Consider the following 24,023-nt stretch of genomic DNA (forward strand, 5'->3'; position numbering starts at 1 on the left):
GTTGATTCCCCGATCCAAAATTTTCCGTATGTCATCGCATCCTGGGAATACTCGGTCATGTGCCATGGGCTGTCAATATACATACTTTTGTTGATGCCAAAACGAACGCGACCTCTTCGTGGCATCGTAACAAATTTCAATCTTTAATTGAGCACTTTGTGTGAAACACACACACTAACGTTTTCACGGAATAAATTTCAATAATTTTTTTGAATAACCGGAATAAAGAAGGCAAACGACAAATTTGAGAATTGAAAAACAAAAGGAAAAAAGTTGACAAAAAAATTTTTGTATGAAGAAAAGTAATTTTTTTGGAACTGTCCAACTTTCCGACTTTTTTCCTCACGAAAAGCATACCGTTTTTTTATTTCTAAACTTTCCTCGATCCACAGCGAACAACCTCTGAAACCAACCTCAGCATTCATTCGTTTGTATGGGAAAAAAGGGCTCTTTTTAGGGGTTTTCCGGCAATTATTCGAATTTTTTCGCCATAAAAACCATCCTTGAGCCTCAACGAACATTTTAAAAAAAGAATTGGCAAAATTGGTCCAGGCGTTTTTGAGTTATGCGCCAGCATTTAAAATCATGTTCGTTTTTATTTCCTTTTTAAAATCGTATTTGAAAATTTATTTTCTTCATATTTTTTTTCGGAAAATTTTCCAGAATTTTCTTAAGTATTCTCCTTGTTTGGGCGGAGACCTGTCCGAATTGGTGGTCATCACTGAAATCGGTCCAGGCGTTCTGCAGTTATAAGCGTAGTAACTAACGTCACTTTCTTTTATATATATAGATATCATATGGCGTAGATAAAAGGTTAGTAATGGTCTTAAAAATTTCATAAATTTGTTTCCATGATGTAAAGTTTACCAAAGTTATTAACCATATCGATACATTTCAAACTCATCAATGAACGTTACTCTATAATCACGATAGCGGGCAACCTTTGCCAATATTGTAACATTTATGACTAAAACAAATCGGCATTGTGAACTATAATGGCTGAATCTATAAAAATTTTGTAATATTACTGAAGAAAAAAAATGCCCTATTTCTAGAGCTGTAGTCAAGTAATTTTGACAGCAGGTTACGCATTGTGAATGACGCAGATTAGAAGAGCGAGAGAAAATAAACACATAAAATATACTTATGTGTGTAAGTATATAAATATTTTCATTGCGATTTAAGGAATGTGGTTGATGATTGGTAAGTTTTATACAACATTTCAAGTGAACTATAATTTACCGCAGGAAATTTCCTTGACCATTCCTTAAGCGGTTTTTCATATGAAGTTTTTACATTTCTTGTGAGTTGGAAATTACCTTTTAACGGGAAAGTCAATTAACAAGCCTGACAGAATCTCTGGGTTATCGTATCAAAACATATTGTCTGTTTTTAAGTTATAATTGGTTCACACTTTTTATAAATTTAAGACAATATTATTTTTAAATAACTTTAATTATTAAAAAATGAAAAATAATTTAAAACCGCTCTGAATAAGTTTTTCGAAAATTTAAAAAATATTTTGGTGACAAATTTCGTGCAGATATTAAAAAGTTTACCAAACCAGAACTTTGTTTTAATCGTTCAGTTTCTTTGGCAGCTTTATAATATGGTGCTCCGATATTGACGGTTCTGACGAATCAGCCGCTGCTTGGGGAGAAAGGAAGTGTGCAAAATTTTCGATTGATATCTCAAAACATAAGGAATATAATAATGGACAGTCAACATACGTGACTAAATCGATTCAACTCGTCACGCTGATCACTAACATACATATTTTATAGGGTTTCAACATACATATTTTATAGGGTTTCCAAGTTCCTTACAAACTTCACATGCTAAACATAATATACCCTGTTTAGTGTATAATGAGTTATTACAGTTGAAGCCGATTGGATCAAAATATTTTGAATAGAAGAATGGTTTTTTGTCTATTTTATTAACGTTTTGCATTAACATTTCAAAACTTTAAAGCGCTTTCCCTAAAGCTCACGTTTTGAAAATCAGTGGTTCTCATAACTTCAAAACTACGGAAACTTTGACATTTTGAACCTTATTTCTGTACATATTATGTATACAATTACGAGGTAATGGAGAGTGATTTTCAAGCTTTTTAAAAGAAATATTTTACAATAAAAAATTAGCTGACGTTTGCATTTTTCATCAATTTTTTCTAAAAAATTATGTATTGTAATTTTGGGAAATCCCTATCGGTGTTACCTGCGATAAACTATTTCCGATTTCGGGAGATTTGTTTGTTTTTATCATCATGAAAGCGACACCCGTAGAAATAATCCGCAAATGCATTGATGTGAAGGTACCAGAATCCGGGAAACCTGATGAGTCTCAGAGTGGGACATTCCGACATCTTCTCGTACTTCTATTGCACAATTGGAACTAATAAGGTAGCAGCAGATTTATAGATATTATCCAGTGCAAATTTGTGCCTGGCGCTAGAAGATTTGCACATATAGGGCGGTCTGTTTGATCCCTACTTGGGGCATCACAACGAACAAGCGTCTCGAGCAATCCAAGTGGGATTATTCGTCGTCTCATAAATATCAGTCCATTTACGTAACCTAATATTAAAGCCGAGTCAAACGCTTTTTTTAATGTTGGCTTTGCGATCGGATTGCCATCTTAAATGTGCTGTACTGACAAGTGGAACCTTAGGATCTATTTATAGCGATAAAGAATTGCGGTGGTTTTGCTTGAAATGTTGATGAACTCGATCTATTGTAAGTTGACATGCAGGCACGTAGAGGCTTCAATGATTTCCGCCGAAGTCCTCGGCTCATCGAAAATTTTAGTCATTACAAAACATTGTCTCATACATTTAAAATCCTAAATGATTCTCAGAAATTGTCTAAACACACCCCCAAACATAAAGGTCCATCCAATGAGGAGTGCCAAGTGAACGCTAACTGAAATACGATGAATTTTTATTATCAAAATAAATAAAACTTCTAATTCTAAATGAACTAAATTATATATAAACAGTACTATTGTAATTCTAAATTAATTGATTTACGAAAACGTGACAAATACCTCCGGCTGTGAAGTGAATTTCAAATATTCATATGTGATCAATAGAAGAGAATCGGAGGATGTGTTCAATTTTTTAAACGTTCTTCTACTCAAGAAGAAGTCCACGTTCTTAATGAGGACTCATTTGAATTTGTGTGCATTTGGATTTGTGTTAATAGTTGCTTCGTTTATTTAACATTATCATATATACCTCCCCAAAAGACTTATCTGTATATATGCAAAATATTTATTTTATTAATTAAGTTATTTGAAATGTCATAGTTTTGATTCAAGAACTGAATAATTTCGTAACCATTAGATACAAATGTATATATGTATGTAAGTATATCTTTAAATGGTTATCACGCACAATCGAAATAAAAGTACCGGGTACACTTGAGTTTATAATGACAATGTAATTTATTATAAAAATCTTTTCTTTTGTATAATTTTATTTTGAAGTTAAATCTTCAATGTTAATTTTAACAGATAAGTTAAATGTTTTAAAATTTAATGTTATTAGATTGTGGGGGTCACAGTGGTAATTGCAGCGCGCGAGATTGGTGTCCAAAAAACGAGGGTATATAAAACGGATGGTGATGCTCGAACTGTATGTGACGAAATGTGTCCTTACCCTTTTTGTCCATCCCTTTTGATGAGTGGGTTGAATGATGTAAAAGTGTGGTGAGTGAGTATGGCGTCCATTAGGATGCGCGAGTTTTATCGAGTAGAGGAGGTGGATGCTTAACTCATTTAAACATCCTGGGCCACCTAGGCAAATATTTTGCCTAGTATTCCAAGAATATGTAATTATCTGTATTTTGGCGTACTGCTGGTGGAGTAGCCAAGGCGCAGAATATATTCTGACAACAGAAGTCAATAATGTACTAACATTTATCCGGGTGTGCAGAGAACGGATTTTGATTTAAAACATAACACATGTATTTTGTATGCATTTTAATTTGCGTGCAGGTATTTAAGAGAAGCAACTTTATTTTGCGTATTTATTTGATTTTGCTTTTTTGACGACTCATTGTGTTCATACCAAATGAACACATCCCTGCATTGTCCTCCTAACTCGTCTAAATACGAATTAGAGGACAATGCAAAAAACACCCAACAGCGCCAACATAACAGCGAAGTACCCAACAAAACGAAAAGACACAATAAAACGAATCACCAGAGTGGACGGACACATACAGGCGCCAAAATAGTAGCAGCAACAACAACCACAGCAGCATCAGCAGTATTAGCAGCAGAATCATTTTCTCAACGAGGGAAAAACTCAACCACATCAGGTTACCCATAAATTTATAATTAGATTAAGTATACTCGTAATTAGTTTTATACACTATCATACAATTATACACATCCACACATAATCACCCAATTGTACTTATTAACCCGTACACATACTTATATTATATTTATTCGAATATCAAACTTGAATTGTTACCCGATTTCTAATAGTTTTTATTTTATTTGGCACACCGGCAAACACACGTCGATCACCCCGACACATTGTTATGGCAAACCAGTGTATGCCTTGTTTGCTTTTATTCATTTCATTATAGGTTATTGAAAATTTCTTATTTTATCGGTATGGTATACAGGTCGTTTATTATTTGCCTTTTCTATGTTATCGGCTCATAAAGGGTAGTAACTCCACGCCTGGTTCAGATGTGGCTAGAATGGGTACTCCTTAGCCCTAGATTTAGGACTGTGAAATTAGAGCGATCTTGCGAGAGAATGGCCGTGAATGGAGAACGGCTTCGATTCATAGAGTAGTATAGTGAGTTCCAAGCCGGCGGTGAACGTGTCGAAGACGAAGGGCGTCCAGGGCGACCATCAACCTCAACCGACGAAGGTCACGTTCAACAAATCAAAGATTTGGTGTTGGAAAATTAAACAACAATTAGAGACCTTGCTGATGAAGTTGGCATATCGAAAGGCTCAGCCAATACCATTTTGAAGGATGTTTTGGACCTCAAGCGCGTCAAATCTCGACTGGTACCGAAAACATTGAATTTTTTGGAAAAAAAGGCGTCGAGTTGAAGTGTGTGAAACGATGCTTTCCGAGTACCAGGGTGTCATAAAACGCGTTATAACTGGCGATGAGACTTGGATCTATGCTTATGACCCCGAAAAAACCGATCAATCGAGCGAATATTGTGCCAAAAGAGAGCCGAGACCAAAAAAATCGCGCCAAAGTCGCTCAAAAATCTAGGACATGTTGACGGTTTTCTTCGATTATCGTGGTGTTGTGCATTATGAATTCCTTCAACCGGTCAAACAGTTAACAAGGAATATTATTTGAACGTTATGCGTCGTTTGCGTAACGCTATCCGCCTAAAAAGGCCGGAATTGTGGAAAGACAATTCATGGTTTTTACACCACGATAATGCACCATCCCATACTGCCCTCGTAATTCATTTCGCCAAAAACTCAACCCATATCGTTCCGCAACCACCGTATTCACCTGATCTGTCGCCGTGCGACTTCTGGCTCAAAAGACCGCTCCGGGGACACCGTTTTTATACGATAGAGGAGATTCAAGCCGCAGCGAAGACGGAACTGAAGGCCATCCCGAAAATTGACTACAACCAGTGTTTCGAAGATTGGAAAATCCGTTGGCACAAGTGCATTGCATCGGGAGAGGATTACTTTGAAGAAGATGAAATTGATTTGGAAGAATAAGAATTTTCAAAATAAATACAATGTCACCTTATTATCAGTATGTACTTATGTGTTTGGACGAGAACTCTTTTGCGTAAATAGGAGTCTTGAACGATATTAACATAGCAATAACGCGTTCAATTTCCGTCTTTAATTGTACGTGAAGCCGAAAATCGAAAACTCTTGTAGGTCAATAAGAGTTTTTCAAACGAAAAACGTAAATTACGCGTGTTCAATATTTACTTTAATTTAAGTTTAATTTGGTTTTAATTAATTAGTAATAACCGCAGAAACTTTTTTTTCCTATGTATATATATATTTTGTATGCATATATGTATGTATATAGCATTAATTTTTTTTTATATATATATTTTGCGTCCTTAATTTTTATAGGGTATACCTATGTATAAGCGGATCTTTTGTAATTATCTTATGTGCAAGTGACTGCTCGTTTGGAGATCACTGCACTTTGTACATACATATGTATTAGGGCGGGTCGATTTAAAAATCGCACATTGCTCTATGAAAATCATATTCTAGGGATCAAAATAAGATACTTTGCCGAAGGAACCATACCTCTAAAACGAATTTTGATGTCCCCCAATTTGGGTCGAACCTTTGGGTAGGGGCAAATTTTGAAAAATCCCACTTTGAGCCATTTAGAGTGCTCCAATCGAGTCCAAATGTATGGCTGACTCCACTAACTTTGGACGGCCGATCCACCCATGCCAGTGGCACGCCCCCTGGAACTCCCCTGGGGGGTTCCCCATACAATCATTTCAAAAAATCATAATTTTTGGTGATTTACATGAAAAAATCAGCTAAATTGCTATGTTTTTTATTTATTTTTATTCATTTATTTATAATAATATCTATTTTTTCTCTTAAGAAATTTATTTAGTCAGAACATATGTAAATGAAAAAAATTAAGGTTCGGCTTTAGTATACCATCCCACGATTTCAGGGTTAAAAGTGTTATGGTTGGATAGTGCTGATGCTCCAGATTAAGAATATATATAATTATTGCCGCCGCAAACTTATAGTTTTCGAGATATTTGCATTTAAAGTTAAAAATTTTGCAAATTTAATTTTGCAATTTCTCGACTTATGGTTAGTTTTTCTTCCGTATTATGCACTTTTTATACACTTACAATTCACTACAATATTTCTACATATTTATTTTTTATTAATATTTTAGATGTTTGCTTAAAATAAGCATTTTATATTTTACATAAATTTATATATTTTATTACACGCACAATAACAATAAGTGTTCCGTGTTGTCAAGTATCAAGAGCAAATCAAGAGAAGAAACAACACCCAACAATTAAGAGTATGTAAAATCTCTGGAAACAATTTTTTTCATTGGAACTTGTAAATGCGATTTGATCATTTGCGATCTCAAGGGCAAACACAATTGTCTATTGTTAGTTTAAGATCATCACTTAAATTAATTTTTTTTCATTTACATATGTTCTGACTAAATAAAAATAAAGAAAATGCATAGCAATTTAGCTGATTTTTTCATGTAAGTCACCAAAAATGGTGATTTTTTGAAATGATTGTACGGGGAACCCCTAGGGGAGTTCCAGGGGGTGTGCCACTGGCATGAGTGGATCGGCCGTCCAAAGTTAGTGGGGGTCGGTCATACATTTGGACTCGATTGGAGCACTCTAAATGGCTCAAAGTGGGATTTTTCAAAATTTGCCCTTACCCAAAAGTTCGTCCCAAATTGGGGGACATCAAAATTCGTTTCAGAGGTATGGTTCCTTCGGCAAAGTATCTTATTTTGATCCCTAGAATATGATTTTCATAGAGCAATGGGCGATTTTTTTGCCTCCCACAAATCGACCCGGCCTAATATGTATGTATGTATTATGCTTTTATATGCAATCCTGCTTGTTTTTGACGGTCAAAGAACAAGGGGTATTGCGAGATGTATGCCAAAGTAGATGCCGATATTATTTGTTTTTGCGTTTAGTTAACGTGCTGGTACCCGTTTTTTGAACTATTAAAACGGGGTTTTCTGGTTTAAACCAGTACAAACATACATACATTTTAATAAAAAATGAAAACGATGCTCTTACTTTGACTTGTATTTGGTGGGAACAAGTAGCGGTGTATCTACTTTTTTCGTTTTGGGGTCAGTGGCCTCCTTTCTTGGTGTCGGTCAGCTCTTCCTTATTATTTTTTTTCTGTGCAATTCTCCTTCGTTAGTAGTATGCAGGCAGAGATAAAGAGATGTTTATCTCCTCTCTCACTGGAAGTGAGAGTGCAATTTCTAAACGTCAAAACCTACTGAACTTTGACAGCTAATCGAGTTCAGTAGGTTTTGACGTTTATCAATTGGAAACGAGCGATGGCCAGATTGACATCTTACCAAAAAAATGTGTAAACGGAGGGATTTGTTGCATCATTCAAGACCACTTATAAAAAATGTAAAACAATGAAAATTAAATTAATTTGTGAAATTTAAAGATATTTGATGAAACGTTTTGTAATTTGAAGCATCATAGTTTTATTTTCAATGGAAAATTATTAAAAACATTTAATGATTGAGAGCTAACAAGCTTAAATCCTATTATTGGGTATTGAAAGGGCAAAAGTCAGTTGTTATAATATTCTTTAAAAAGATTTAAATAGTTTCCCATACAATAAATAACCCCTATTTAGTAATTTTTTTTCGTACTAAATGTTGGGTATTGGGTTGATAAATGCCAAAAAATTGTTATTTTGTTCAATCTGGCCATAATGGAAAATGTTATAAAAAACGCTAATTTTGAGGCGCTCTCACGCTGGAATAAGTTTAACATCCCTTTATTCCTGATGCAGGTCTCTGTGACGTCCAGCTGTGTTGTTGCATTTGCTCCGGTTAGTATTTCTTGTAATTTTTGTAACGGGCCCGTTTGCTTTTTGTTGAACGTAGGTATGTGTATGAATATTTTTGAATGTGAATTTTGTGGTTTCCACTGCACTGCGCTTATGTATTTATGTCTCTATGTTTATTTTATACACTTTAAGACACTTTACTTTATACTTTTTTTCCACTTTATGTCTGGCGTCATTTTCTCTGGCGGTGAGAGCTTTTATTATAAGATTCGTATGTGTGCCGGGCCACAGCGGAATCTCAGGTAACTGCAAAGCTGATGAGCTAGCAAGGAAGGGCACCCTGGAATCGCTATCGGTAGAATGGGAACAGGTAGGTGCTCCTGCATCCTCTTGTGTTCTACTACTGGATAGCTGGGCCTCGCGGCTGCTGGGTCAGCGCTGGGCCAGCATTGGTGCCTGCGCGGTCGCAAAAGCCTTTTGGCCCGCCCAGGATAGATCGCAGGAAGTAAGGCCAGCCTCTCTTTAGTGAAGGGGCTCTTGACGGGCCACTGCCCTGTTGGCATACATGCTGTAAAACTGGGAATCTTACCGGACGCCGTTTGCAGAAGCTGCTTGGAAGAAGATGCGGTAGAAATTAGACAGCACTGCCTTCTTGACTGCCCTGCTTTGCGGAGATCAAGACTTAGACACTTGGGGGCATATACCTTCAGACATCCCACCGATCTGGCGGGCATAGAAATAAAGCGTCTCTGCAATTTTTTTTTGGCTACTAAGCGAATTTTTGGCTACTTTGCCGATCTCTAAGTCCGAACACGGGAGTTCGATTTTTCAATGGCTTCACAAAGGACAACATCTACTAGTCCACGTGCGATCTTTGATCAGCCATCTAACCTAACCTATGTATTTTTGATGCTCCACACTCGCCACCTCACACTTTTTTTTGGCACTTTTGTCCACTTTGTGTATTGCTTCAGTACCCAATGTAGGATTTGATTTAGTTCAATTTTTTTCTTTTGTTTCTATTTTCACTGTGTTCACTTTGTTAACCAGTGGTACCGTCCGGTATGGCTCGAAGGACCGTGTAAATTTTACAAGTGCTCACCTTGTAATGATTTGAAATGCGCAACGAAAGTCGAAGTTAAAAAGGGGGCACGGAGAAACGTCTGCGATGTGATGGCTGGCTCGTATCGAAAACCAAAAAGAAGCTGGTATCTTGTCCCTCGGTCCCGTTTGTTCTTCTTTGTTTTGTGTCCTCATGTATGTTGAATTCGTGATGTTGTAGTATTTGTGTGCATGTAATGTGGAATGTGATGATGAAGTGGTGTGTAATAAAGATGTGGTGTGGAATAATGATGTGGTGTATGTAATGTGTGTCGTGTGGGAGTGTAATATTGTGAGGGAGGTCTGAGACTTATTTAGCCAAGTATGATGCCAGAAAAATTATGAAATGTTAAATACCATTACTAACCTTTTATCTGCGCAATATGATGTGGTATAATAAATAGAATTGTCAATTATTCAAACGTTCAAAATATTTTCTGGGCATCAATTGTCACACTGGAATGACATGCTTTTTACGCAACTCTGTAATTGATGAACTTGTTGGTTTAAGAGCATTTGGTTGTTATTTAGCTGAGGATTTCTTTATTGCTAAAGCTATAAGAGACAAAGGTTGGAAAATGCGAATATGTAATCAACCTGCAATGCAAAATAGTGGTATTTGTGATATAAGCTGTTTTCAAGAACGGCTCTTACGATGGGCGAAACTACGCGTAGCTATGGTTCCGACAACAATACTTCTTGAACCACTCTCTGAGTGTATGGTGTTGGGTGCTTTGGCATCATGGCCTCCATGACATGTACTGACATGGTTTTTACCCGAATGGACATTACTTTCTATTGTACAGGGTTGATTTATATATTTAGAGGGTAAGATTTTATATATTTTAAAACTAACAATGACATTCTATTGTATAAATTTTAGAATGGGTCATTATCGTTCCATAAGTTTCAATTTTTTGCTGGTTGGCTTTTGAGGGAATAAGTGGGTGTTACCTGTTCCTGCATGCGCTTTGGAATCCAGTAGGTGAATATATAAGCTGCAATGGGATGGAATTGCGTATGAGTTGCCGTCAGGTAATATAAATTTGAGTACAAAACGTTTACTGTTATCATAGCAGAAGCTAACAAAACAATGTTATCCACATTTTAGTTCAAAGCTAGTGTTTCGGTTTTTGGTTTCCTAGGAATCTTAGATATAAAAATGAAACGCCTTTTTGTATGTCCGCTCATTGCGCCCGAACCACAGCATGGAAAGACGTGAAAATGTTCACTGTTATCCCTTTAGTCCTGGAGAAGCTCCTAACAGCGGCCTTTTTTTACAAAATCACCCTCGATTACGCAATTTATGTCTTTATTTATAACTCAAGAACGGCTGATCTGATCTGGCTGAAAATTGGTGATGAGCTAGCTCGTAACCTCGGGCATATGCTACTTTATATCGTTTTCTTTTAATAGTCACAACAATTCATAAATAAAATTATTATATTTCAAAACATAAGCGTATGTTCAATATTCATGTAAGAATCATTTGAACATTTTTTTTCTTCAAAAATACAAAATAAAATCACATAGCTACTGGCGGGGTACAGTGTTATCTTAAGTGTAGTATCTGGGTTTTAGCCGTTAATTTTGCACTACATTCGATGGAACAAACAACATAGCATTACCATATGATTAGACATAGGGGGTGAGATGCGCCCTCTTCTGCTCTACTCCTGCACTGTTATTCACTATAACAAGTAGCATTTTCATTCGTGGCCACGCAAACCTTACCACTAAAAATTTTCAAGTAGTGTGCTTATTTGACTGCATTTCATAGCGGTACTTTTTGCGGTATAGAAACTTTTTTACTTAGAAATAAATTAATGACATGTTATTTATCAAAAATATTACTAATTAAAAACAAAACACAATCAGCTATCGATAAATCAATTGAAAGATAGTGAGCTTTACAATATGAGCTCGAAATGTAAGAGACTAACATTTCTTATTTTATTTTTTTTTTTTGACTGAAACACGAAGTTTAGTCGGTGTAACATTTTAAAAACAATAAAATTGGCCGCTTTTGTATAAGCACGGAAAAGCTAATTGTGGTTTACTCATTAAACGTAATAAATTTAAAACTTTAATTGAAATTAGATAACATAATTTAGTTTACTTATGCTTACTAAAAACATAAAAAAATCAAAATTGAAGAAAATCCCGAACGAACGAAAAAGTCCGAAAAAAATTAAGAAAATATAGTGGTAAGGTTTGCGTGGCCACGAGTGTTTTGTGTAACGATATACGATGCAGATGCAGAAACTGTGAAGATGTTGTTACATCATACATATTTATGTATGTACTATTCCCATAGTGATTTACGATGTCAATAAAAAATTTAGATTGCCAATTTAACTATTCCATTATATTGTTATCACGATAAGTAATATCCGTCTCAACAAAGAGCGAGCGGAGCCCCGGGTTTAGACTAGTATGAGATAATTTTAAGCGGGGGTATATATTTCTAGTATAGTATAGTATGGACAAGTTGTGTCATTAGTTTATTATGAGCAGAGGTAAAGAGATGCCCAACTCTCCTGTCACTGGAAATGCGAGAACCGCTCACCTACCGAACTTTGACAGTTGACTGGATTGGCTAGGTTTTGACCTTTTGCAATTGGAATGACTGGAACGGCCATATTGAAATTATACCAAAACAAGTAAGGAAGGGCTAAGTTCGGGTGTCACCGAACATTTTATACTCTCGCATGATAAAGTGATAATCGAGATTTCATTATACGTCATTTACATATTTTTCAAATTCCGTATTTTTGTAAAATTTTATTCCGCTATCATCATTGGTTCCTAATGTTTATACTCGTATTATACAGAGAAGGCATCAGATGGAATTCAAAATAGCGTTATATTGGAAGAAGGCGTGGTTGTGAACCGATGTCACCTATATTTCATACATGTCATCAGGGTGTTAAGAAAATATTATATACCGAATTTAGTTGAAATCGGTCTAGTAGTTCCTGAGATATGGTTTTTGGTCCATAAGTGGGCGAGGCCACGCCCATTTTCAATTTAAAAAAAAAGCCTGGGTGCAGCTTCCTTCTGCCAATTTAGTGTTTCTGACGTTTTTTGTTAGTCCGTTAACGTACTTTTAGTGATTTTCAACATAACCTTTGTATGGGAGGTGGGCGTGGTTATTATCCGATTTCTTCCATATGTATATGGAAATGCCTGAAGAAAACGACTCTGTAGAGTTTGGTTGACATAGCAATAGTAGTTTCTGAGATACGTACAAAAAACTTAGTAGGGGGCGGGGCCACGCCCACTTTTCCAAAGAAATTACGTCCAAATATGCCCCTCCCTAATGCGATCCCTTGTGCTAAATTTCACTTTAATATCTTTATTTATGGCTTAGTTATGACACTTTATAGGTTTTCGGTTTCCGCCATTTTGTGGGCGTGGCAGTGGGCCGATTTTGCCCATCTTCGAACTTAACCTTCTTATGGAGCCAAGGAATACGTGTACCAAGTTTCATCATGATATCTCAATTTTTACTCAAGTTACAGCTTGTACGGACGGACGGACAAACGGACGGACGGACAGACAGTTTTATCCGGATTTCGACTCTACTCGTCACCCTGATCACTTTGGTATATATAACCCTATATCTGACTCTTTTAGTTTTAGGACTTACAAACAACCGTTATGTGAACAAAACTATAATACTCTCCTTAGCAACATTGTTGCGAGAGTATAAATATACATATGTAAACGGAGGGGTTTGTTGCCGCCGTTCAAAATCGCTAATAAAAATTGTAAAACAATGAAAATCAAAGAAAATGCAAAATTTAAATATATTTCAGGAAACGTATTGCAATTTGATGCATTGTAGAATTAATTTTCAATTACAAATGATTAAAAACATTTATTAATTGAGAACTAACTGGCTTAATAAACCTTATTAAGTATAGAAAGACCAAAAGTCAGTTGTTTTAATATACCATAAAATCAGAAAAGAGGATTTAAGAACATAGTTTCGCCATATATTAAAGGTCCAATATATACTAATTTGCAATCGTAATAAATGTTGTCTGTTTTAATTTAAATGCCCAAAAAATTCATATTTTAGTTGATCTGGCCACAATAGAAAATGTTATAAAAAACGCTTATTTTGAGTATAATACTTATTTGTATTTACGATTTTTCTTTTTCTCTTTCTTCGATAATCGTTCGTCAGTGTATAAGTTGAAAAACGTTTAGTTAGTTTTAATAAAAAAATGTTTTCCGGGAGCTATGCTCCTTTTTTTGGGAGCGATCCCCTTTATTTGGGAGCTATGCTCCTTTATTGACAGTTTATTGGATTCATCTTCTTTTTGTTTCATCCGAAGATTTTCTTTTGTATTGTTGAAGTTAAGCTGTTTTAGCAGAGGAGAGAGGAATTCTTCTATATTGAGTGCTGCGGATGACGGTTGTAGGATGGCTGGTAGTGGTTTACTTGCTGTTCTTTCTTCGTTATAGAACTTTTTCCCGTTGATAACAATGGTTACGTTGGTATACAAAATGATGAAGGTCCCGTTTAGAAATGAAGATTCGTTGTTTATTGAATTTTCTCCGTTGTATTAATTTAGTAGTATTATTCCAGGTCCCATTTCCTCTATAGTTGGGATATGCTGGTTGTTGACCTCCATGCAGTTTGGCAAACGACTTTTTAAAAGATTATTTATACAAGTATCATTACTTAAGTCTACTACATTATTGCTTAAGCATATTTGTAGGGAATTGTATTTCTTACAATAAATTTCTATTCCATAAATTCCCTTTTCGCAGTTTAAAATTGTATTAAAATTGATTTTATGATTCTCCCGTTATTTTTTAGTGCTCCAGTCTATATATTATTCTAAGACAAGGCGCTTATTTCCAGAGATCTACAAAACGTACGGAGACAAATAATACATCAAATTAAAGTGTGCGATCTGAAACTTTGCACAAATTTTACAGATTTTAAACTCATTGAACCACTTTTGATATATTTGCGTTTAAAGTTCTTCAATTTTTACATTAAGCTACTATAAGCAGCGCTTCTACAGAAAAGAGCATATATGTAAGAGAATGAATAATTACAAATGTTTCTGTCATTTGCTTTCGTTACATACATACCCACATACGCGAAGGCGCAAGTGCGAAATCTAACAACAACAATGTTGTCTGCTCGGTAGCAAAATGACAATAAGCATAGATAACTTGATACGAGACTCTTTGGTTCGAGAGAGAGTTGTCAAAACTCGCATTTTTTTTAACATTTGCCAATGATGCCACTGCTGAAAAATATTAACTTGGGTATTTAATAAATTATACAAAACACTAAATTAAACACTTTGAAAATGCATACATACATATATATGTAAATGCTAAAATGCAAAATCATTAATTAATTTACATAAACATTTATTTTGCCAAAAAATGTTCGCACAGTTTCATTTCACACTAATTTCGTTAAGTAATTATAGCGCTGCTTTTCTGGCATCCCGCCTTTTTCACTAACTGCTGGTTGACGGCACCCTGATTGTGTTTTGTTGGCAGCTCAGAAAACAGATCAGCTGCAAGCGAGAGAGCAAGAAAAGAGATTCTAATCAAGTTATCTATGACAATAAGAGAATGACGAATATTACAAATTACAAATGTTTGCTTTGGCATGTGCACTGGTACATATATACATATGCATGCGCTAAGGCGCTATCTACGATTTGACATGCGCTCTCTTCTATGTTGCACGTATATGTATGTACGAGCTAAGGAACACTGCGCTTTGACATGCGCTCTCTACTTTGTTTTATATTCACACATACATACTTACAAACATATGTATGTATATACATATGTATGGGCGATGACGCAAGTGCAAAATCTAACAGAAATATTGTTGTCGGCGTTATTTTGATTAGAAGTGTTATTGCGTTAAGTAAGCTTTGAGTCAGTTCAGTTTTCTTCCAAAAGTCAAGGCGGCTTTTACCAGCGAATGCATACATACTATATCGAATTTCAGTTCAGATTCAGATTAATTATTAAAAATAAAATGTCAAACCAAAGGCGAATTAGATGAAAAGGGAGTTTAACAGGTCGAAGAGAAGAGGTGAATGTTATAGATAAAAAGGAATTTTTAATTGTTAATGTATGTATGTATATGAATTGACCTATTTTATTAGAGCCGTAGTCATGCAGGATCTATTGCAAGTTATTTCAAAGCTGCCCTAAACTCCGTAGTTCTTCCGGAGTATAGTTCGCTTGGGGGTTTGACTAATATATGTTTACACTGTAAAGCAAAACATTTCGGAAGTGAAAAGGTACCTGTACTTTTCATTGTTTTATATTCGTAATATATGTATATACATACTTATTGTCTTAATATTTGGTCGAAATTGTTACTAGGTAATAAATGGCTTTACGACATGTTGTCATGACGGAAAAGTTAAACTTCAAGAATTACGTGTACCTGAGTTTTTGAAAGCTGTGTTAGAAAATGATTTGAGCTCTTGGCGGGGACACTATTTGGAGAATATTCGGCAGCTAAATAGTTCGTTTGCTTTTGCATCATTCGAAGCGAAAATTGCGGAGCCTACAGGGCGCAGACCATATTGCTTCCGAATACATGGATCAATGTATCATAGGTAGGTCCATTGCATGCAGATCATCCTTCAGAATCCTCCTACGCCCAGCTTTTTATTCTTGACACGGATCAAGCAACTGATATAAGGGCGCAACATAATTCAAACTGCGATAGGTATTTGCTGAGAGAAATCCACGAAATGCTTTCAAATATTAACCCCTTGGCAAATGAGTATAAGCATATGGCGCAGGTTGAACGCGAAGAGGAACAGAGGGCCAGAGAAAAAAATCGCAATGCTCGCCGAATTAGCATGCTACTTTTTAACAGCGCTGATCGACGTTATAATTTGCCAAACTGCTCAGAAATTGCGGCCGTTTTCACAACAGAGGATGGTGAACCACCTGGAAATCGAAATTTGCGAATATTTTCACGGAAATCTGATATGCAGAATTTATTATTTGTCTCAACGCTACATAGGTTGTGTGATCCATTAGTATATCCGCTTTTGTTTCCTTATGGCGAGTCAGGATATGATGAAACTCTTCTGCATGAACAGGGTCATCGAACGGAATGTAGATTTAAATTAACCCAACTGCAGTTTGTTGCTTACCGTATGGCGATAAGAGAAGGTTTCAGCTTGCTTCATGCGTCAGGTAAACTTTGGCAACAGTATTTAGTTGACCAATATGTCAGAATTGAAGGAGCACGTCTGGCATTTCTGCGAACTCATCAGAAAGAGCTACGTGTTGAAACATATGCTGGTTTGCATGACTACTTAATGCGTGGTGCAAATATGGAAAGTGTTCGTCCTGGTCGTATAGTTGCACTTCCTTCAAGTTTTGTTGGCTCTCTTCGAAATATGAACATGCATTACCAGGATGCTATGGCTATGGTTAGAAAATATGGAAAACCGTCGCTTTTAATAACTTTTACATGCAATCCAAAATGGCCAGAAGTCATTCAGAATATTGAGAGATACCAGGGACCGGAAATGTGTCCAGAACTGATAGCCCGGGTTTTTAAGCAGAAGCTCAATGAGCTTATGAAAGATATTTCCCAGAGGAATGTGTTTGGAAAGGTGAAATACTACCTAAATGTCATTGAGTTTCAAAAACGGGGTCTACCACATGCCCACATCTTAGTAGCATTTCACGAAGAAGATGTTATTCGCGAGCCTTCGGAAATTGACCTGGTTCTTTGCGCTGAGATTCCTAATAAGGAGGCAGAGCCTGAGTTGTATGAAATAGTCTCAAAATGTATGATTCATGGCCCATGTGGAGTACTTAATTCATCATCGCCCTGCATGACTGATACGGGAATTTGCTCCAAAAACTATCCGAAAACTTTTCATGCTAATACGCTTTCAAACGTTAACGGCTATCCTCAATATCGCCGCCGCAATGATGGAAATAAAATAGTTGTTCGTGCCAATAAACATTTAATTGAAATAGACAACCGATGGATAGTCCCATACAACAAATATCTGACCAAAAAATACAGTGCCCATATTAATGTCGAAATATCAACCACATTCCTTAAATCGCAATGAAAATATTTATATACTTACACACATAAGTATATTTTATTTGTTTATTTTCTCTCGCTCTTCTAATCTGCGTCATTCACAATGCGTAACCTGCTGTCAAAATTACTTGACTACAGCTCTAGAAATAGGGCATTTTTTTTCTTCAGTAATATTACAAAATTTCTATAGATTCAGCCATTATAGTTCACAATGCCGATTTGTTTTAGTCATAAATGTTACAATATTGGCAAAGGTTGCCTGCTATCGTGATTATAGAGTAACGTTCATTGATGAGTTTGAAATGTATCGATATGGTTAATAACTTTGGTAAACTTTACTTCATGGAAACAAATTTATGAAATTTTTAAGACCATTACTAACCTTTTATCTACGCCATTAAATATCTATATATATAAAAGAAAGTGACGTTAGTTACTACGCTTATAACTGCAGAACGCCTGGACCGATTTCGGTGATTACCACCAATTCGGACAGGTCTCCGCCCAAACAAGGAGAATACTTAAGAAAATTCTGGAAAATTTTCCGAAAAAAAAAATATGAAGAAAATAAATTTTCAAATACGATTTTAAAAAGGAAATAAAAACGAACATGATTTTAAATGCTGGCGCATAACTCAAAAACGCCTGGACCAATTTTGCCAATTCTTTTTTTAAAATGTTCGTTGAGGCTCAAGGATGGTTTTTATGGCGAAAAAATTCGAATAATTGCCGGAAAACCCCTAAAAAGAGCCCTTTTCTTTTTCCCATACAAACGAATGAATGCTGAGGTTGGTTTCAGAGGTTGTTCGCTGTGGATCGAGGAAAGTTTAGAAATAAAAAAACGGTATGCTTTTCGTGAGGAAAAGTCGGAAAGTTGGACAGTTCCAAAAAAATAACTTTTCTTCATACAAAAATTTTTTTGTCAACTTTTTTCCTTTTGTTTTTCAATTCTCAAATTTGTCGTTTGCCTTCTTTATTCCGGTTATTCCAAAAAAATTATTGAAATTTATTCCGTGAAATCGTTATGTGTGTTTCACACAAAGTGCTCAATTAAAGATTGAAATTTGTTACGATGCCACGAAGAGGTCGCGTTCGTTTTGGCATCAACAAAAGTATGTATATTGACAGCCCATGGCACATGACCGAGTATTCCCAGGATGCGATGACATACGAATGAAATTATGGATCGCGGGCAATCAACAAGCGATCGTCACGATGTCAGAGGACAACTTTTCAAACAACAGTTGCGATGTTTTGTAAACTTTATCTTAAAGCAACGTACATATATGTATGTGGTTCTGTTAGATGCTGGATGTACTCTGTTGAGTGGCAAAAGAGAGGTTTGCCGCACGCACATATTCTTCTTTGGATGGTGGTTACACCAAATCAAATTGATGAAATCACTTCTGCGGAAATTCCTGATCCAGAGATAGAAGCAGAATTATACGAAACGAAGTCGACAACATACGGATCGTACCATATTCGCCACTGTTGTCTAATTCACATTCAAAAGTCATGTCAATGTTGCGTATTGCAGTTTGGTTCAATCGATAAAATACGTGTACAAATACGTCACCAAAGGAAGCAACATGGCGGTTACTGATCTTGAACGATACCGTTGATACGTGAACTGCAATAAAGCGCTTTGTATGATATTTACTTTTGCGATTCATGAACGTTTTCCGACTGTTGTGCGTCTCGCAGTTAATTTGGAGAATGACCAAATAGTCTATTTCAACACAGAGAATACAGTACAGACAGAGAAAACACCCCCAGCAACAAAATTAACATTTACGAGTTTTTTCTCAACCTTCGTCAGTGAACCGTTTGCGAGAGCTTGCTCTATTCGGAAATATCTTGATATTATACATACAATTACAATTACAATTGCTGGAACATGATAATCACTGGAATGAAGTTCGCACACTTTTCGCGATGATCAGCCATCAAATTAGCGTCAATTATGGAATACGAACAAAAATGACATTGCCGAAGACATTTTACATCGTATTCGCTAAGAATTGGAAATGGGTAAATTCCGGTTGATACTTCCGGTGGTTTGATATCAATTCCATCTTCCCTTTACCAATTCACCAAAGATGAACTCATCACGAATATTCGGACATTGGACAAATTATCGTAACTACAATTCCTTAAGTGCACGCGCAATGTTAGCTGCCAAAAATACCGATGTTGTTGACTTAAACTGGAAGATTCAAAGTCAAATTCCGGGAGACTTGCGCTCATACAAATTGATCGATCGTGGAATTTCTAAATTCTTTGAATAGGCTTGGTATGCCACCGCATCATTTGCGTCTCAAAGTTGGATCTGTCGTTATTATGTTCCACAATCTTCAGGCGCCGAAACTGTGTAATGGAACCTGACTGATTGTGACGCAGCTATCGAATACAAAGGGGCAGAATGCTTGATTCTACAAATTCCTCTGAGTTTTAACGATTTGCCATTTCAGTTCAAACGTATTCAGTTTCCAGTGAAAATTGCATTTGAGACACAAGGATAGTCGCTCGGCCAGATATACGTGGCCTGCTCTCGAGTTGGAAATCCATCTTTTCTATACACCGGAACAGAAACCAAAAAATGTTGTTTATCAAGCTGCGATACATTGAAAAAAAGTGAAATGATAAATTCAACTTTTTCATTTCTAAACAGCTAGTCAGCTAGTAATAAATAAATAGAATTGTCAGTTATTGAAACATTCAAAATAATAAAAGATTTTCCTTTAGAGGTTTTTTTATCATATATTGTCACACTGGAATGGCATGCTTGTAACGCAAATCTGTAATTGATGAACTTGGGGTTTAAGAGCATTTGGTTGTTATTTTGCTGAGGATTTCTTTATTGTTAAAGCAATAAGAGACAAAGGTTGGATGCGAATGCGAATGCGAATAAGTAATCAACCTGCAATGCAAAATAGTGGAATTTGTGATACAGGCAGTTCTCAAGAACGGCTCATACGATGGGCGAAACTACGCGTAGCTATGGTTCCGACAACAATACTTCTTGAACCGCTCTCTGAGTGTATGGTGTTGGGTGCTTTGGCATCATGGTCTGTGGCTATACTATTCAATTGGGATCCGTTAGTATTTTACTTAGTACATGTACTGACATGATTTTTATCCGACTGGATATTAATTTCTTTTGTACAGGTTAGATTTATATATTTTGAGGGTAAGATTTTTTACAAAATCACCCTCGATTACGCAATTTATGTCTATATTTATAACTCAAGAACGGCTGATCTGATCTGGCTGAAAATTGGCGATGAGCTAGCTCGTAATCTCGGGCATAGGCTACTTTATATCGTTTTCTTTTAATAGTCACAACAATTCATAAATAAAATTATTATATTTCAAAACATAAGCGTATGTTCAATTTTCATGTAAGAATCATTTGAACATTTTTTTTCTTCAAAAATACAAAATAAAATCACATAGCTACTGGCGGGGTACAGTGTTATCTTAAGTGTAGTATCTGGGAATTAGCCGTTAATTTTGCAATACATTCGATGGAACAAACAACAAAACATTACCATATGATTAGACATAGGGGGTGAGATGCGCCCTCTTCTGCTCTACTCCTGCACTGTTATTCACTATAACAAGTAGCATTTTCATTCGTGGCCACGCAAACCTTACCACTAAAAATTTTCAAGTAGTGTGCATATTTGACTACACTTTATAGCGGTACTTTTTGCGGTATAGAAACTTTTTTACTTAGAAATAAATTAATGACATGTTATTTATCAAAAATATTACTAATTAAAAACAAAACACAATCAGCTATCGATAAATCAATTGAAAGATAGTGAGCTTTACAATATGAGCTCGAAATGTAAGAGACTAACATTTCTTATTTTATTTTTTTTTTTTTGACTGAAACACGAAGTTTAGTCGGTGTAACATTTTAAAAACAATAAAATTGGCCGCTTTTGTATAAGCACGGAAAAGCTAATTGTGGTTTACTCATTAAACGTAATAAATTTAAAACTTTAATTGAAATTAGATAACATAATTTAGTTTACTTATGCTTTAAAAACATAAAAAAAATCAAAATTGAAGAAAATCCCGAACGAACGAAAAAGTCCGAAAAAAATTAAGAAAATATAGTGGTAAGGTTTGCGTGGCCACGAGTGTTTTGTGTAACGATATACGATGCAGATGCAGAAACTGTGAAGATGTTGTTACATCATACATATTTATGTATGTACTATTCCCATAGTGATTTACGATGTCAATAAAAAATTTAGATTGCCAATTTAACTATTCCATTATATTGTTATCACGATAAGTAATATCCGTCTCAACAAAGAGCGAGCGGAGCCCCGGGTTTAGACTAGTATGAGATAATTTTAAGCGGGGGTATATATTTCTAGTATAGTATAGTATGGACAAGTTGTGTCATTAGTTTATTATGAGCAGAGGTAAAGAGATGCCCAACTCTCCTGTCACTGGAAATGCGAGAACCGCTCACCTACCGAACTTTGACAGTTGACTGGATTGGCTAGGTTTTGACCTTTTGCAATTGGAATGACTGGAACGGCCATATTGAAATTATACCAAAACAAGTAAGGAAGGGCTAAGTTCGGGTGTCATCGAACATTTTATACTCTCGCATGATAAAGTGATAATCGAGATTTCATTATACGTCATTTACATATTTTTCAAATACCGTATTTTTGTAAAGTTTTATTCCGCTATCATCATTGGTTCCTAATGTTTATACTCGTATTATACAGAGAAGGCATCAGATGGAATTCAAAATAGCGTTATATTGGAAGAAGGCGTGGTTGTGAACCGATGTCACCTATATTTCATACATGTCATCAGGGTGTTAAGAAAATATTATATACCGAATTTCGTTGAAATCGGTCTAGTAGTTCCTGAGATATGGTTTTTGGTCCATAAGTGGGCGTGGCCACGCCCATTTTCAATTTTAAAAAAAAAGCCTGGGTGCAGCTTCCTTCTGCCACTTCTTCCGTAAAATTTAGTGTTTCTGACGTTTTTTGTTAGTCCGTTAACGTACTTTTAGTGATTTTCAACATAACCTTTGTATTGGAGTTGGTCGTGGATATTATCCGATTTCTTCCATATGTATATGGAAATGCCTGAAGAAAACGACTCTGTAGAGTTTGGTTGACATAGCTATAGTAGTATCTGAGATACGTACAAAAAACTTAGTAGGGGGCGGGGCCACGCCCACTTTTCCAAAAAAATTACGTCCCTTAATGCGATCGCTTGTGCTAAATTTCACTTTAATATCTTTATTTATGGCTTAGTTATGACACTTTATAGGTTTTCGGTTTCCGCCATTTTGTGGGCGTGGCAGTGGGCCGATTTTGCCCATCTTCGAACTTAACCTTCTTATGGAGCCAAGGAATACGTGTACCAAGTTTCATCATGATATCTCAATTTTTACTCAAGTTACAGCTTGTACGGACGGACGGACAAACGGACGGACGGACAGACAGACATCCGGATTTCGACTCTACTCGTCACCCTGATCACTTTGGTATATATAACCCTATATCTGACTCTTTTAGTTTTAGGACTTACAAACAACCGTTATGTGAACAAAACTATAATACTCTCCTTAGCAACAATGTTGCGAGAGTATAAATATACATATGTAAACGGAGGGGTTTGTTGCCGCCGTTCAAAATCGCTAATAAAAATTGTAAAACAATGAAAATCAAAGAAAATGCAAAATTTAAATATATTTCAGGAAATGTATTGCAATTTGATGCATAGTAGAATTAATTTTCAATTACAAATGATTAAAAACATTTATTAATTGAGAACTAACTGGCTTAATAAACCTTATTAAGTATAGAAAGACCAAAAGTCAGTTGTTTTAATATACCATAAAATCAGAAAAGAGGATTTAAGAATATAGTTTCGCCATATATTAAAAGTCCAATATATACTAATTTGCAATCGTAATAAATGTTGTCTGTTTTAATTTAAATGCCCAAAAAATTCATATTTTGGTTGATCTGGCCACAATAGAAAATGTTGTAAAAAACGCTTATTTTGAGGCGCTCTCACGCTGGAATAAGTTGGGCATCCCATTATCCCTGGTTATATCGGGTGATTTTTTAAGAGCTTGATAACTTTTTAAAAAAAAAAACGCATAAAATTTGCAAAATCTCATCGGTTCTTTATTTGAAACGTTAGATTGGTTCATGACATTTACTTTTTGAAGATAATTTCATTTAAATGTTGACCGCGGCTGCGTCTTAGGTGGTCCATTCGGAAAGTCCAATTTTGGGCAACTTTTTCGAGC

General features: G+C 35.7%; 1 protein-coding gene and 1 pseudogene across 1 annotated transcript in view; both read left to right on the top strand.

The window, feature by feature from the left end:
• LOC126765901 (ceramide glucosyltransferase-B-like) overlaps positions 1 to 10,709 on the top strand; it is a 21,887-nt pseudogene extending 11,178 nt beyond the window's left edge.
• LOC126765684 (uncharacterized) overlaps positions 1 to 24,023 on the top strand; it is a 142,047-nt gene that overhangs the window by 92,383 nt on the left and 25,641 nt on the right. The gene's annotated exons all lie outside the window — the stretch shown is intronic.

This window comes from Bactrocera neohumeralis, unplaced genomic scaffold (assembly GCF_024586455.1).
Source record: "Bactrocera neohumeralis isolate Rockhampton unplaced genomic scaffold, APGP_CSIRO_Bneo_wtdbg2-racon-allhic-juicebox.fasta_v2 cluster11, whole genome shotgun sequence".
NCBI classification, from domain to species: Eukaryota; Metazoa; Arthropoda; class Insecta; order Diptera; family Tephritidae; genus Bactrocera; species Bactrocera neohumeralis.